At 46.0% G+C, this 13,951-nt stretch overlaps 1 long non-coding RNA gene across 7 annotated transcripts in view; it reads right to left on the bottom strand.

The window, feature by feature from the left end:
* LOC115499304 overlaps nt 1–13,951 on the bottom strand; it is a 52,856-nt gene that overhangs the window by 16,224 nt on the left and 22,681 nt on the right. For 4 of the 7 annotated variants that reach the window (XR_004344342.1, XR_004344343.1, XR_004344338.1 and 1 more), the window contains 4 exons: nt 13,063–13,263; nt 3,371–3,767; nt 2,953–3,010; nt 2,716–2,823 (listed from right to left, as the gene is read on the bottom strand). This is a non-coding gene — a long non-coding RNA (uncharacterized LOC115499304). The remainder of the gene's footprint in view (nt 1–2,715; nt 2,824–2,952; nt 3,011–3,370; nt 3,768–13,062; nt 13,264–13,951) is intronic. The other 3 variants (XR_003964108.1, XR_004344339.1, XR_004344340.1) reach the window with 3 other exon arrangements.

Genomic DNA, 13,951 nt, shown 5'->3' with positions numbered 1-13,951 from the left:
GCTGGCATTCGGATGTGGTGGAGAATGAAGATCCCCGGAGAGTTTCTCAGCATGGGTGTGAGGTGATGAAAACAGTGATTAAGGAAGATGAAATGCAGGCAGGACGGATTGCAGGGAGGGGCTGGGATCTGAGAGGAGGCAGTCATGCAGGCAGAGGAGACAGAGAGCAAGCCTATGAAGGAATCTATGGGTCTACATCAATTACCATCTGCCCACCCCGAAGTCACTTCACTACCAACTTACTACCAGGCTTTTTTTTTAATGCCTTTACTATTATCGGGAAGGCAAAAATAAACCTGTGAGGAGCTCAAGAGTTTCATTAAACTGATAATAAAATTCCATCTCTGCGAATATAACGATTAACCATACGTGTACCCCGCTGAGTGCATGAGCCTTACTGTGAGCATGTGCGACACTCGGTGTGGCAGAAATGGAGCTCAGAAAAATGTATCTTAGGCCCTTGGTCATCACAGAATCAATAAGCATGATAAAAACAGAAGTTGTTTTTAGAGCAGCCCCATGTGGGTGAAGCCCCTATGACAGAAGAGAAATGGTAGCCCCATCTGGAGTGTCCCAAGCCACTGCCCTCCAGGACCTACCACACCCTGTCCACACCAGCTCCTAGAGTGACAGGAGGGACAGTCCAGCTCTTGGGCGGGCCAGCACTGCTTACCAGAACTGTATACCCCAAACCGTCATGTTCTTTAGTTCTGGTTGTAAGTTTAAATGGTCCAGGGATCCCAAAGTTATTTTGATTCAAGTTTAGATCTGGAAAGAGCCGTAGAGAGCATCTAAACCTATCACTTAAGAATATTTTCAAGGGGCGCCTGGGTGGCACAGTCGGTTAAGCGTCCGACTTCAGCCAGGTCACGATCTCGCGGTCCGGGAGTTCGAGCCCCGCGTCAGGCTCTGGGCTGATGGCTCGGAGCCTGGAGCCTGTTTCCGATTCTGTGTCTCCCTCTCTCTCTGCCCCTCCCCCGTTCATGCTCTGTCTCTCTCTGTCCCAAAAATAAATAAACGTTGAAAAAAAATTAAAATAAAAATATCTATTTTCAAGCTGCACACCTTCCCCTGCCCATCTACTCATTCCGTCCCCTTCCCTGCTCTGATGCCCACCCCCAGTTTGCACACCCTATGGCAGTCCCTGAAATCTTCCCCAGGACCCTGGGGCTGAAGAGAAAGCAGTTTGCAAAATACTGAAAAGTCCAGTATTTTTGTTTTGTTCTGGCATCTTGTGACATATGAAAAATTAAAGCTCAGGAAATTAAAACAGGACTTCTATTTCTAAACATACGACATATAAAATAACCCTAAAAGCCTCCTTCTAGAATGCTAGAAAGCCTCCTTTAGCTAGAGTGCTAGCTATATGCAAACGTCCATTTCAGTGCATAAGAAGAACTCACAAAAGCATCAACTCCTCACTTTGAAAATGGGTCTAACCTATGATCCAGCAATTCCATGTGTAGGTACAGGTCCCAGAACACGGTTTACCCAATTCTTCCTGGAAACGGGGGTCAGAGGATCACTTTAGTAAATTGCAACCAGGATATTTTTTTAGACCAGCCTAAACTGGATTATACCTGAATACAAAATAAGGGTCTCATTTTGAGGAACTTTTATTCCACATATATGTGCGCACACACACAAACATAGCCTGTGCATGTGCTGGGTTTACATGTAAAGTATGTCCTTAACTGTGGGTGTAGCCAAAATATTTTGAAAAAATGCTATCTTAGAGAAATTGTATGTGAGTGTAGGAAATGGGTAAGGACACTCACTGAAGCGTCGTTTATCATGAAAGTGCAAAATTCAAAGCAGTCTAACTGCTCAACAAGAGAATGGTGGTCTGTTCACGAAACACTATAGCAAAGAGCAGTTAAAATGAATGGACTAGAGCTATGTTGCTGAAATCTAATGCTAAATTAAAAAAAAAAAAACGAGTCGCAGAATATATACAGCGTGTTTCCTTTCATTTAAAGTTTTCAAACATGCAGAATGTACGCAGCAGCCACAGCTGAAAGTGTAGGTGTCTACAGAAGAAGTAGGCAAGTTTGCAGGTTTAAGGCAGCATTTATCTTGGGGGCAGGAGGAAGGCAAAGAGAATCAAGGAGGGAGCCACATAGTACTCAGCCAGGTCTGAAGTGAGCTGGTCAAAACGTCAGGATAGCCCGGGACTCAATGGTGGCACACAGGTTTGTTACTGTGTTGGTCCTATGCTTTTGTTGATTTATTTTTAAATTTTTTTTTCAACGTTTATTTATTTTTGGGACAGAGAGAGACAGAGCATGAACGGGGGAGGGGCAGAGAGAGAGGGAGACACAGAATCGGAAACAGGCTCCAGGCTCCGAGCCGTCAGCCCAGAGCCTGACGCGGGGCTCGAACTCACGGACCGCGAGATCGTGACCTGGCTGAAGTCGGACGCTTAACCGACTGCGCCACCCAGGTGCCCCGCTTTTGTTGATTTAAAAAGAAATGTATTTGTAGGGGTGTCTGGGTGGCTCAGTCAGTTAAGTGTCCAACTTTTGGTTTTGGCTCGGGTCATGATCTCGCGGTTCGTGGGTTCGAGCCCCCTGCATGAGGCTCTGCATGGACAGTGTGGAGCCTGCTTGGGGTTCTCTGTCTCCCTCTCTCTCTGCTCCTCTCCCGCTGCTCACTCTCTCTCGAAATGAGTAAACAAACATGAAAAAAACGTATTTGTCAGTCACACGTACTCACCAAGACCAGATGGCTGACGGGTGGTAGGGTCACCTGGAAGAAACCCAGGGCAGGACACTAGCTCCCAATCCGGTTGTCTTTCCACACAGCTCCCAGTTCATGATCTGTCTGCGAATGAAGGATATGCATCATTTTGGTCCTTATCTACGTAATTTATTTTTACCTGAGAGATACTGTTCCCTGCAGCCCACCAAGGCCACATCTGCTCTGGCCAGAAATAGCACATAGTGCACTCACTATGTGAAGCTGAGCGGCTGATTCATAGTTTGCATCTTGGCTCTGTTTTCCAGCCTCACTCGTGCATTGCAAAAAAAAAGAAAAAAAGAAAAAAAAAAAAGGTAAGCCACTGAAAGGTCAGTAGAGAGATAATCTAAACAAAAAAGTATAAGCAAAAAAAAAAAAAAGAGAGAGGAAGAGAGAAACACAAAGGGGGGAGGGAGAATCAGTTCTGTGTGAGGAAATACACAAATTCACAGGTAGCGATCAAATTAAAGAATATTATTGAGAAAACTTAAGCAAACAGGGGATGTATTTTAGATGACAGGACTAACTTGAAACAGTACCCTTTTTACAGCCTTTAGGCATGAATACACAATCTAATAGCGGTGGGTTCATTAATTTTTTTCCTAGTCTACAAAAACCAGACGAAGGATACCTTGCCAAGGACCGGAGGATCGTACGCAGCGATTGATCGTGCTTTGCAAAAGTTCAGGGCACTGGTTTTTATCACTGGATCTTTCCTACTCTTCAAGTTACATAAGAGGCTCTGACTTCTCTTTATTCTGTAAGCAATATAATTCCAGGCAAGCTTTAGCCTCTCCGGTGGGTGAGCCAGAAACTTCTGCTGTTGGAGGGGTGACAGTGACAGAAAAAGAAAATACCCTTGTAGTAGAGGGCCTGGAAGAGATCACTCTCCAGAGTCAAGCTGTGAAGTGCACATGACTGTGTCTTCTAGATACTTCTCACCCTGGGATGTCTACCAGTCATCAGGAACTGTGAACACACTCTTCGTACCGCTGGAGAAAATGCAGAATTCTGTAGCAGAGTTTCTTCTGTTGTGTGGAGAGCAAATGGGGGCAACAATGGACATTTACTGAGCACGTGCCTTTTCTGAATGCTTTACCTCTTTCACCTACCTTCCCAGGAAGGTACTACTGCTAGCCCCATTTTATAGCTCCAAAAATTGAGGCAGGGCAAGGTTAAGTGAAGGATGCCTCCAGTCACCTGAAGTGCTGGAACTGAGCCTGCTGGTTCTAATGGACTGGGCTTTTACATGCCACACTGTGTCCGGGAGGTGGCATTTAACCAAACTATTGAGATGACAGCACCAAGTTACGTTAGGATCCGTGGGGGCCCTGCCTCAGATCTGGGGGCTGGAAGAGGGAAGTGTCCACCCGCCAAGGTAAGGGGTGGTTCACTATAAGTCACAGCCTCTCCTTAGAGCTCTAGCACCTGAGAACACCGGCTGTGCACCCCATGCTGCCTGAGTTACAGCTAATTTCTGTTTTGCCCCTCCCCCACCAAGGACAAAAGTAGAGATGGACTTGGGAGGACCATTAAATAAAAACCAAGCTGGAGTTGAGTTTTGCCACCTACTAACTAAATGGATTCATCCCCCTCACTTTCCTGGCCTGTGAAATGAGAAAATGGCCACCACATAGGATGGGAAGTCAAACCAGACAGAGGCACGGGGAGCTTTATACAGGGCGTTGATGCGTGAGGTTGTATTCTTTGTTCCCTTAAGTCACGGCGAATGTTACGACAAGATGCTGTAAACATCTGAGAAAGATGCTTGTGGGTCCCAAACAGTCTTTCTCCGTAGTGTGAATATTAACCTCCGTCGGGCCATTCCCCCTTTATCCCCATCTGTAAGAGGAGGGGTATTAATCACCAAAGTGTCTTTCAATTTTGGTATTTTGGGATTGGTCCCAGATCTAGGAGAAGTGAACCTGGTTTCAAAATGGTAGTTTGGGCACTTCCTCACCAGCTTGCCCTTCTAAGGTGAACAGTCATCACAATCCTGGGGTCCCGCTAATGACACAGGTCCCTGGAAGAAACCTAACAGCCCAGGGAGATTGCAACAGTGGTTCTCATTGCCCCCAAGTTCAAGTGTTAGAGAAAAGAGAACTGGATTCTCTACCAGAACTAGGTGAATATCTGGTTCCTCAGGCAACCTGCCACTTTTGTTCTGGATACTGACAGATACATGAGGTCCAGAGTGCAGTGCAGGAGGACCTGTGAGGAAGCTTCTAGCCCTGTGACCTCAGGGGACTGCTTTACTGATAAGTATCCCTTGAAAATGATGTCAGGTCTGGTTAAGTGTCCGACTTCGGCTCAGGTCATGATCTCGCAGTTCCTGAGTTCGAGCCTCACATCAGGCTCTGTGCTGACAGCTCAGAGCCTGGAGCCTGCTTCAGATTCTCTGTCCCCTTGCTTTCTGCCCCTCCCCAGCTCACGCTCTGTCTCTCTCAAAAATAAACTGGGATGGGATGGGGGATGGGGGATGGGGGATGGGGGATGGGAAGGGAAGGGAAGGGAAGGGAAGGGAAGGGAAGGGAAGAAAATGATGTCAGGTCTGACCAGCCATGGCAGGCTGGGAGCCACAGATGGTGGGGAGGGGAAGGTACCAGGCTTCCTACTTCTCTGCATTGGCCTTTCCACAGGGAAACGTCCAGTGTGGTGACGGTAATTCGAGGTGACTGTGGCATGGTGCTGAAGCAGCTATGAGCCCTCTGGATGCTATGCCAGTCTTTCCAGAATGGGGTGGACCCCACTCCAAAGGAAGTCGGGCCCCCGGGGAGCCTCAGTGCTGTGGCCAAGCACAACGGGTCCATTCTCGAAGGGAAAGGACAGCAGTCCCTCTGATCACAGTCTATTACACAGACCCTCCCCAGCCATCCCATCCCCCGGGCTCTCACAGCCTGAAGCAGAGGCAATGGGAAAAGTCACCTGTGCCACAGGAAATCCTGTCGGCAGCCTTGAGATATATCACAAGCCCGAGAATCCAGCGGCCAGAGGGGTTGGCAAGAGAAGAACACGGGCAGCCCAGGGGACCCCTGTTAAGGATGCATTCTGTGTCTCTAGCAGGCATGCTTGCTCCTGCCCAGGACTCTGCACCAGCATCCCTCCCGAAGCCTGGGTCTCTTCTCACACGGCTGACTCCTTTCTGCAACTCAACTTTCACTTCAAATATCACCACTTCAGGCTTGCCACGCACACACCTCCTATAAATTCCCATCGTGACACCCCTTTCCCGTTTCATACAGCACCTCCCGCTTCCTCAAAGGACTCCCTTGGTTTATGATTCTTGTTTAGTGCCTGTTTTCCCTTTAGAATGTCAGCTTAATGAGAGTCAGCACCTTCTCTGTCTTCTCCAGTCTATCCCCAGTACCTGGAAAAACACCTAGTAGATAGCAAGGGATCAATAAAATCAGTACAATTAGTTAATTAACGAGTTGAATAATTCTATCTAGGACAGGTGTTCCGGGTTCTGCAGCCGTGGTGAGATCTCAAGGCTCCAGGTGGCTTTCGTAGACAGTTTTGACTCTCTCTCCCTTAAAGATCTGAGACTCCTGCTCTGATCATGGGGACTTGGCTCCCACCATCTGTATTTATACTAACTAATTTTTCACCTAGAAATGGTTTTGGTTGCAAGTATATTAGGTAAAGTGTACTGTGATTTCAAGTACCAGGGTACCATTTTTCTCGAATAAGCACAAATCAGGAGGTGTTCGGTCCAGCGTCACTGTGGCGGCTTCGCTGTTGAAGGACCTTGCTCTTTCTCCTTTGCACCCTCTGTTCCTAGCACAGAACTTTCATCCGGTGCTTGTCACTTCATGGTCTCAACATGGCTGCTGCATCGCCAGGCATTGGGTCCAAATGCCAGAGACGGGGCAAAGCAAAGGAAGAAAGAGCCATGTCCCATGATTCTGTTGCTCCTTTTTATTGAGAAGACAAAAGCTTTTCTGGCATCCGTATCCAGCCTCTTTCTATTTACATCTACATTAGTCTTGGGTCACATGGCCACCCCTAGACCAGTTACTGACAAAGGGAAATTACATTACTGTGACTGGTTTAGACTGTCACCATTCATCCCCTGGGGCTGGAGAGAGGACAAATTTCCCTCAAGATCAAAGTGTTGCCACTCTCTCCCAAACAAACAGATGTGTCATAGCTAAATGGACCAGAGTGGACGTCTACCCAAAATGAGAGCTGAGCCTCACAAAAACAGAGTTAAAGGCAGATCCCTGGAGCTCTCATGCTTCTGAACTTTCTTAAGATGTGGCTGTTCAAACCGTTTCAATTCCATCATGTGCTCAAATACCTACCCAAAATATTTTCTTTTTTCCTTAAGCTAGCTAAAAATCACTTCTGAGGGTCTTTGTTGTAGCCGCATCTAACTATGAGCATCCCGTCCAGTCTATTCACACCTCCTTCAACCACGTCGCAGCCCTTTATACTCCACACTCTGCGCCTCCGGAGGTGACCCAGACACTTAGACATGATGTCATCAGCCTGACAACCTCCTTCTCCCCCTCTTCACCTTCAGGCAGGCCTGCTGGGTACGGAAGGCCTGCCTTATGTCTGAGGGGTACCAGGCTATTCAGTGGCACCCACCCTGACCAGAGAAGGGATAGAACTGTGAGAGGTCACATCACAAATCTATGGCAAAGGCCACAAACACTTCACGCCTTCTGATTGTTATCCCGATACTTTTTTCTTTTGTAAGCCATCTGATTATCCAGTCCACACACACACAAGCACACACACAGTCATCCACACCCTCACAATAAAGAAAGAACCTAATGAATGAAAAGCCTGGCCAGCCCAGCTTAGTGTTCCATCCCCACCAACAGCCACAAGGAATCTTTTGTGGGCGAGTATAAGGACTGTCACACGAGTATCTACAGGGATATCTCTGCAAAGCTCTTGCCCGATCATCTACGAACTTATCTACATTCTTTTCCAGTATATACATGGTGCTTCAATAGATCTCTTCAATTACGTAAATCATAGACAGTATTTCTCAAAAATGTGTTGTGTGCAACTTATAGGTTTTACGTGAACAAATGGTCCCATGATCAGATGACTCTGCAAACACCTGATTAAAGACAGTTAAATGGCTTCTTCATCACAAGGCATCACAAAAGCCTTCAATATTCCAGTATGCGTGATGAGTCAACTCTTGGTTCTGGCTTGGGTCATGATCTCACAGTTTGTGGGTTCGAGCCCCATGATGGGCTCTGTGCTGCAGTGCAGTCTGCTTATGATTCTCTTTGTCTCTCTCTTCCCCTCCCCTCTGCTCTATCTCTCTCAAAATAAGTAAACATTAAAAAAAAATATTCTGGGGTGCCTGGTTAGCTCAGTCAGGTATCTGACTTTGGCTCAGGTCATAATCTTACAGTTTGTGAGTTCAAGCCCCGTGTCAGGCTCTGTGCTGACAGCTCAGAGCCTGGAGTCTGCTTTAGATTCTCTGTCTCCCTCTCTCTCTGCCCCTCCCCTACTTGTGCTCACTCTCTCTCGCTCTCTCTCAAAAATAAACATTAAAAAAATTAAAAAAATCCCAATATGCATGATGAATAGCTAAGAGGGGGGGGTGTAGAATATGACATCTTCCAAATTCATTTAAACACTGAAATTTTTTCCCTTGGTATATTTGAAAGGCTGGTGATGCTTTGGGAAACACTGAGAATCAGTGGGATATAGAGGGCAAGTCCTAGAAACTACTACCTCTTTTCAGTGCCAAGAGGCATATTCTGTGACTTGGTTAAGTAGGCTTTGTCCAAACCTAAGTATACTCCTTGTGAAGGTCCTAGATAGTTAGAATGGCCCCTTAGTCCACTGGGTCAGAGTCATACATCACCGTTGCTGCCCTGGGTGAAAAGCACCCTGGTCTAGAAGGGAGGACATCTGAGCTGATGATGTTTTTTTCTGTTTCAAAATGAGCATGGTGGGCCACATCACAACAGGGAAAATGTGGTCATTATGGAAGAGTCCAGCATCCTGCCATTTTTCTTCTGTTCCGACCTTTAACGAAAGCAATTTTCATTAACGCAAGCCACACTGACCTTGGTGACACAGAACACGAACTAAAAACTTTTAAGTTTTTATTGTTATTTTTTAATTTGTCTTGTTTAGATCTGCCTTCTCTAAAAGACCACTTGGCAAAACATAACAAAAATATCTTGCCTACAAATGTGCAAACACTTCCCTAAGATATCTGGCAACAATGTGGCTCCCTCATAACATTTAGATGCTTTCAGCATCTTGACAATGACAAAAGGATGTTAGGAGAATTAAATGCAGGGTTGGCAATGGTTCTACCAAAGCCTCGTCATGGGACCTCCAGAAGGAAAGTTTGCTCCCTGGAAGCCTTTGCTCCAGGGACAGAGAGATCCACATCAAAGAGGAAAATTACTGGACAAACACATTTATCATCACAGTGTGATAGTATCAGCTGCAGTTTGTGGAACAAGTCTGGGAGAACTTCATCTCTCGCTGAAAAGGTTCAACACCATCAGCCACAGAATACTAAAAAATTCATTGCTTACCCCCAAGATGATTCTTTTTGGGCTGTGTTAATAAGCATCCTCACTCCTCTGAATTTAACTCGACCTGATATTCTCCTAAACTGAATCACTTGAAATGTCTGAGAAGATGGAAGCTTCTGACCACACCCCTGTATCCTGCCTCTGTGCAAAAAGCAAACATCTCCTCCACAGGAATGACAATATGAAAGGGCACGTGGTGCAAGAGGGGAAGAAACGGACAAGGGCATCAGAAGACCGAGGTTCTAGCTACTGTTTAGGCAGCTCTTGTTATGGGGTGAATTGTGCACCCCCAACCCCCTCCACCCCGATTCCCATGCTGGAGTCCTAAACACCAGCACCTTGGAATGTGACTTCATTTGGAAATGGGGTCTTTATGGAGGTAATCAAGTTAAAATGAGGTCATGAGGATGGGCTCTACTCCAGTCTGACTGATATACTTGTAAAAAGAGAAGATTGGACAGACACACCTTTCCTTCTAGATGTCCTGTGATGAGGCTTTGGTAGAGCCATTGCCAATCCTGCATCTAATTCTCCTCAAATCATTTTGTCATGATGATGTGACTAAACATGGGGAAAAGACAGCCATTGACAAGGCCAAGGAGGGACACCGGGAACAGCTTTGTCCCTTCTCGCCCTCAGAAGGACCCATTCCTACCAACACCTTGATGTTGGACTTCTAGCTGCCGCAAGTGGGAGACATAAATTTCTGTTGTTTATGCCACTCGGTATGCTGTCCTCTACTATGGCAGCCCCAATATACGAACACAAGCTGTGTTCTCAGCAAAGTTTCCCATCTAATATCTCTGGGTCTCAGTTTCCTCTCCTATAGCATTAGGGGGCAAATGACCTTTGAAATTGCTTTTATCTCTAAAGGTTAATGATCAAGGATGAAGGCTCCCCTCACCAATTCCCCTGAGGGGTCATCACACACTATCTTTGGAGAAAAGTTTCCCTCGTACCTACGGATCAATGAATATACAGGCTGAAACTATCTCTGACAGTCTGGTGTGGCCATCCTAATTTTATTTCAGTAATGGCTTTGGGAAGCAAAATGAGGAAGAAAGGAGGCTCAACGTAACTCCTAGGAAAGGCCACAAACTTATAAATGTATATCTTTTTACAAGACATTCATCAACAGGAAAACTTGGCTTGTGACAGATTTTTGGGGAGGTGCTGGGGTGGGCTCACATGAAAAGATCAGTAACGAACGAATACTGGTCATGAAAGGAAACATGTTCTAGGCAGCTTCCAAGTGCTCCTATCCTGTTCTATCTCACCCATAAAACAAGGTAATGACAATGACTTTCTGCAACATTTATCAGTTTCTCATCAGCATGTATCTTGTTGGATTAAATCCTGGGCTATTAATGCATCTTCAAAGCCTGGAATATAGTATTAATGCCAGAACTGTAATGGGTAAGAAGACTGCTTTGGCAACTGAAATTGCAATTCCAAATGCTATTAAACAGACCTGATGTCCCAGTTCCCCATCTCTTTCCCTCACTGAGTAGACACTCTCCTGCCAATGGAGCTACCAAGATAAGCATTCTATGCAGTGATTTTGTCATTGCTAACCAGGGCGACCTTCTTAAGCAGCAGCTAAATGGCTGGTTTAGCGTCCACTCTATTAAAACAAAAATCAACCTACCAGACAAACATAAACCCGGCATTTATTTAAGTGAACTGTGCTTTTATTAGTTAAGGTCCCATGACTCCTGCTCAGGTTCAGTCATTTGCCAGAACTCAGGAAAGCTCTCTACTTTCTATTACCGTTTTATTATAAAGGATGTAACTCAGGAAGAGCCAAATGGAAGAGGTGCATTGGGCAAGGTACAGAGGGACAGTGGTGAGAGGTGCGGGATCCAGAATTTCTATAGCTTCTGAGTGCCCACCCTCCCAGCAAATCAATGTCTTGTCCAACCTCAGAGCACCTCTAGCCTCATAGTTTCGGAGGCTATGAGGCTCCAAATTGGAAACTCTAGTTTTGGATTTCCTAAATCACAGGCTACTGGGGATTGAATTAAACCTCCAGCCCCTCTCTTCTGCCTGGGGTTGGAGGTCAGGCTGATAGCTGGAGCTCTCTCACTGGTGGGTTCCCCACCCCCATGCTATCTAAGGACCCGTATTTAGTCACCTCTTTAGCACACAAAAGACACTTAGCACTCAGGAAATTCCAAGGATTTTAGTATAGTGATGCCAAATGAATGCAATTGCAAGGATTTTAGGAGCCCTGTGCCGAGGATGGGGACAAAGACCAAATATATTTGTTTTCATGCCACATCGCCACAGCCTACCATATTGTCTGGTGCATAACAGTTACATTTGCTAATGAATGACGTAGTTTCAGCAAGCCACTCTGGAGTTCTTTTCCCTTCTTTCATTCCTTCCTCCTTCCCTCTCTCCCATCCTTCCTCCCTCCCCCCTCCCTTCCTTCCATCCATGCTTCCTCCCTCTCTCTCTCCCTTCCCTCCTTCCTTCCAAGAGAGTAGTGAAATTTTTAAGCCAAAACTATACATGCTTTAAGATTCTCCTTCCCCTTTTAGTTGGGTATTCTAAAAAGACAAACCCTATGGGTTTCTACAACCTTAGGGCATTTCATGCCTCTGACGTCTCCAGCCCTGGAAAACTCAAAGGAGAAACAACCACAAAGACTCCGTAGAGAAGGAACCAAACCTGCTGATTTACAGTCTGTTCCTGTCTCCTGATTTCATACCTTCTTTTCACTTTCACAAACGACAGTGCTGCTGCCCTAAAGGGATGCAGGAAGGTAGGGTTGGACATTTGCCGGGGCTGCTGGAAGGTTTCTTGCTTATGTCATATGTTGTGCAACATGCCATCAAAAGGACTTCATATTCTGGATAGGTTCCCAGTGATAGGAGTCCCACCTTATGCTTTCAAAATCCCAAGTGATCAGCGTTTTACTTATCGTAGGGAAAACTGGATTTCTGCCAAAGGAAAATCTGAACTCCAGGATGAGGAAAATACGGACTGGAGTAGGGCTATTTTATATGCATCGGGGCATCTGGGTGGCTCCGTCAGTTAGGCATCCAACTCGTGATTTCGGTTCAGGTCATGATCTCACAGTTCCTGAGGTTGAGGCCCATGTAGGGCTCCTTGCTGACAGTGTGGAGCCTGCTTGGAATTCTCTCTCTACCCACCACCCCCCCCCCCAAAATAACTAAGTAAGTAAGTAAGTAAGTAAATAAATAAATAAATAAACAAACAAACAAATGCATTCCCAGAGAAAACAAAAGTGAAAAACGCACAAAGGTTCCTTCAGAGCTAATATGCTTTGAAAACTGGAGTGAAATTTCAGTTGTTTTTTTTTTTTTTTTAGAGAGAGAGAGAGAGAGAGAGAGAGAGAATGAATCTGAAGCAGGCTCCATAATCAGCACTGAGCCCAACACAGGGCTCGATCCTATGACCCTGGGATCATGACCTGAGCCAAAATCAAGAGTCAGTTGCTCAACCAACTGAACCACCCAGGAGCCCCTTAAATTCCCTTTTAAAAGAGGGTTAGGATAAGGGTGTTGAAGTCTTCCATCCGTCATCAGAGCTGGCTCTCAATCTGATGGAGTGTTAGGCTTCTCTATAGTTAATAATAGCCTTCTAATCTTAACAAAAATGAGCTGAAGTCTAGGACCAAATTCTGAACTCTCAATGTAAACAGATGTGCAAGGGGTATTTTTCGAGAACATGGTTAGCCCCATTCACACACCCAGGGCCCAACTTCCTGTGGAAGTGTTCCCTTCAAACCTGAGCAAAAAATACAAATGGGGCTCCTGAATTTCCTTACCTGAGTGTCCTCTCTGGCCCCTGCATCCTCTGGGCACATGACAGCGGCATACCGTATCATCACTTCCAGCACTGATAACAAAATGCATCCAGGACCAGATGGTGATACTCAGCTTGCACAGGTTTGCTGGAGACAGATACCTGATACTGGAAGGAAATGTCCCAGGCAGTTGTTCCAAAGCCAGTGGATCATCCTAAAGGTCTTAGAGGGAAGAGGTAGCCGGGAACAACCAGTGAGTCTTTTGAAAGAAGGACAGTGAGAGAGAACAGGCTCACCCAAAGGGCACAGAATCCTATCTAGAAGTGGAGCCCAGAGATCTTTTTTTAAGCCACACACCCCCATCACACAAGGGAAAAGAGGCAAATTAATTATTTATCTTTAAAAATATTTTTTTAATGTTTATTTATTTTTGAGAGAGAGAGAGAGAGACAGAGCACGAACAGGGGAGGGTCAGAGAGAGGGAGACACAGAATCCTAAGCAGGCTCCAGGCTCCGAGCAGTCCGCACAGAGCCCGACGCGGGGCTCGAACTCACAGACTGTGAGATCGTGACCGGAGTCGAAGTCGGACGCTTAACCGACTGAGCCACCCAGGTGCCCCAATTATTTATCTTTAATATCTCTAAAGAATACTCATCTAGATTGGGTACAGTGGACTTACACGGGGAACATTGTGAAAATATACGTGTGCAAGACCTTCCCTCCCCAACCACCCGCCCCACCATTCTGGCAAACCCTACGTGGGGGCAACGTATGCATTTTGTAGGGGCTCCCAGGACTTTCCGATCCTCCCTCCTCCCTGACTTACCCCCAGTTAAGATCCACTGAGCGTTAGTGTGCTATTACACTCAATTACTAGAAAGAAATATATTTGGGTCACATATCTTAATT

Source organism: Lynx canadensis, chromosome D4 (genome assembly GCF_007474595.2).
Source record: "Lynx canadensis isolate LIC74 chromosome D4, mLynCan4.pri.v2, whole genome shotgun sequence".
NCBI lineage: Eukaryota > Metazoa > Chordata > Mammalia > Carnivora > Felidae > Lynx > Lynx canadensis.
This window is presented reverse-complemented; position numbering and strand designations above follow the sequence as displayed.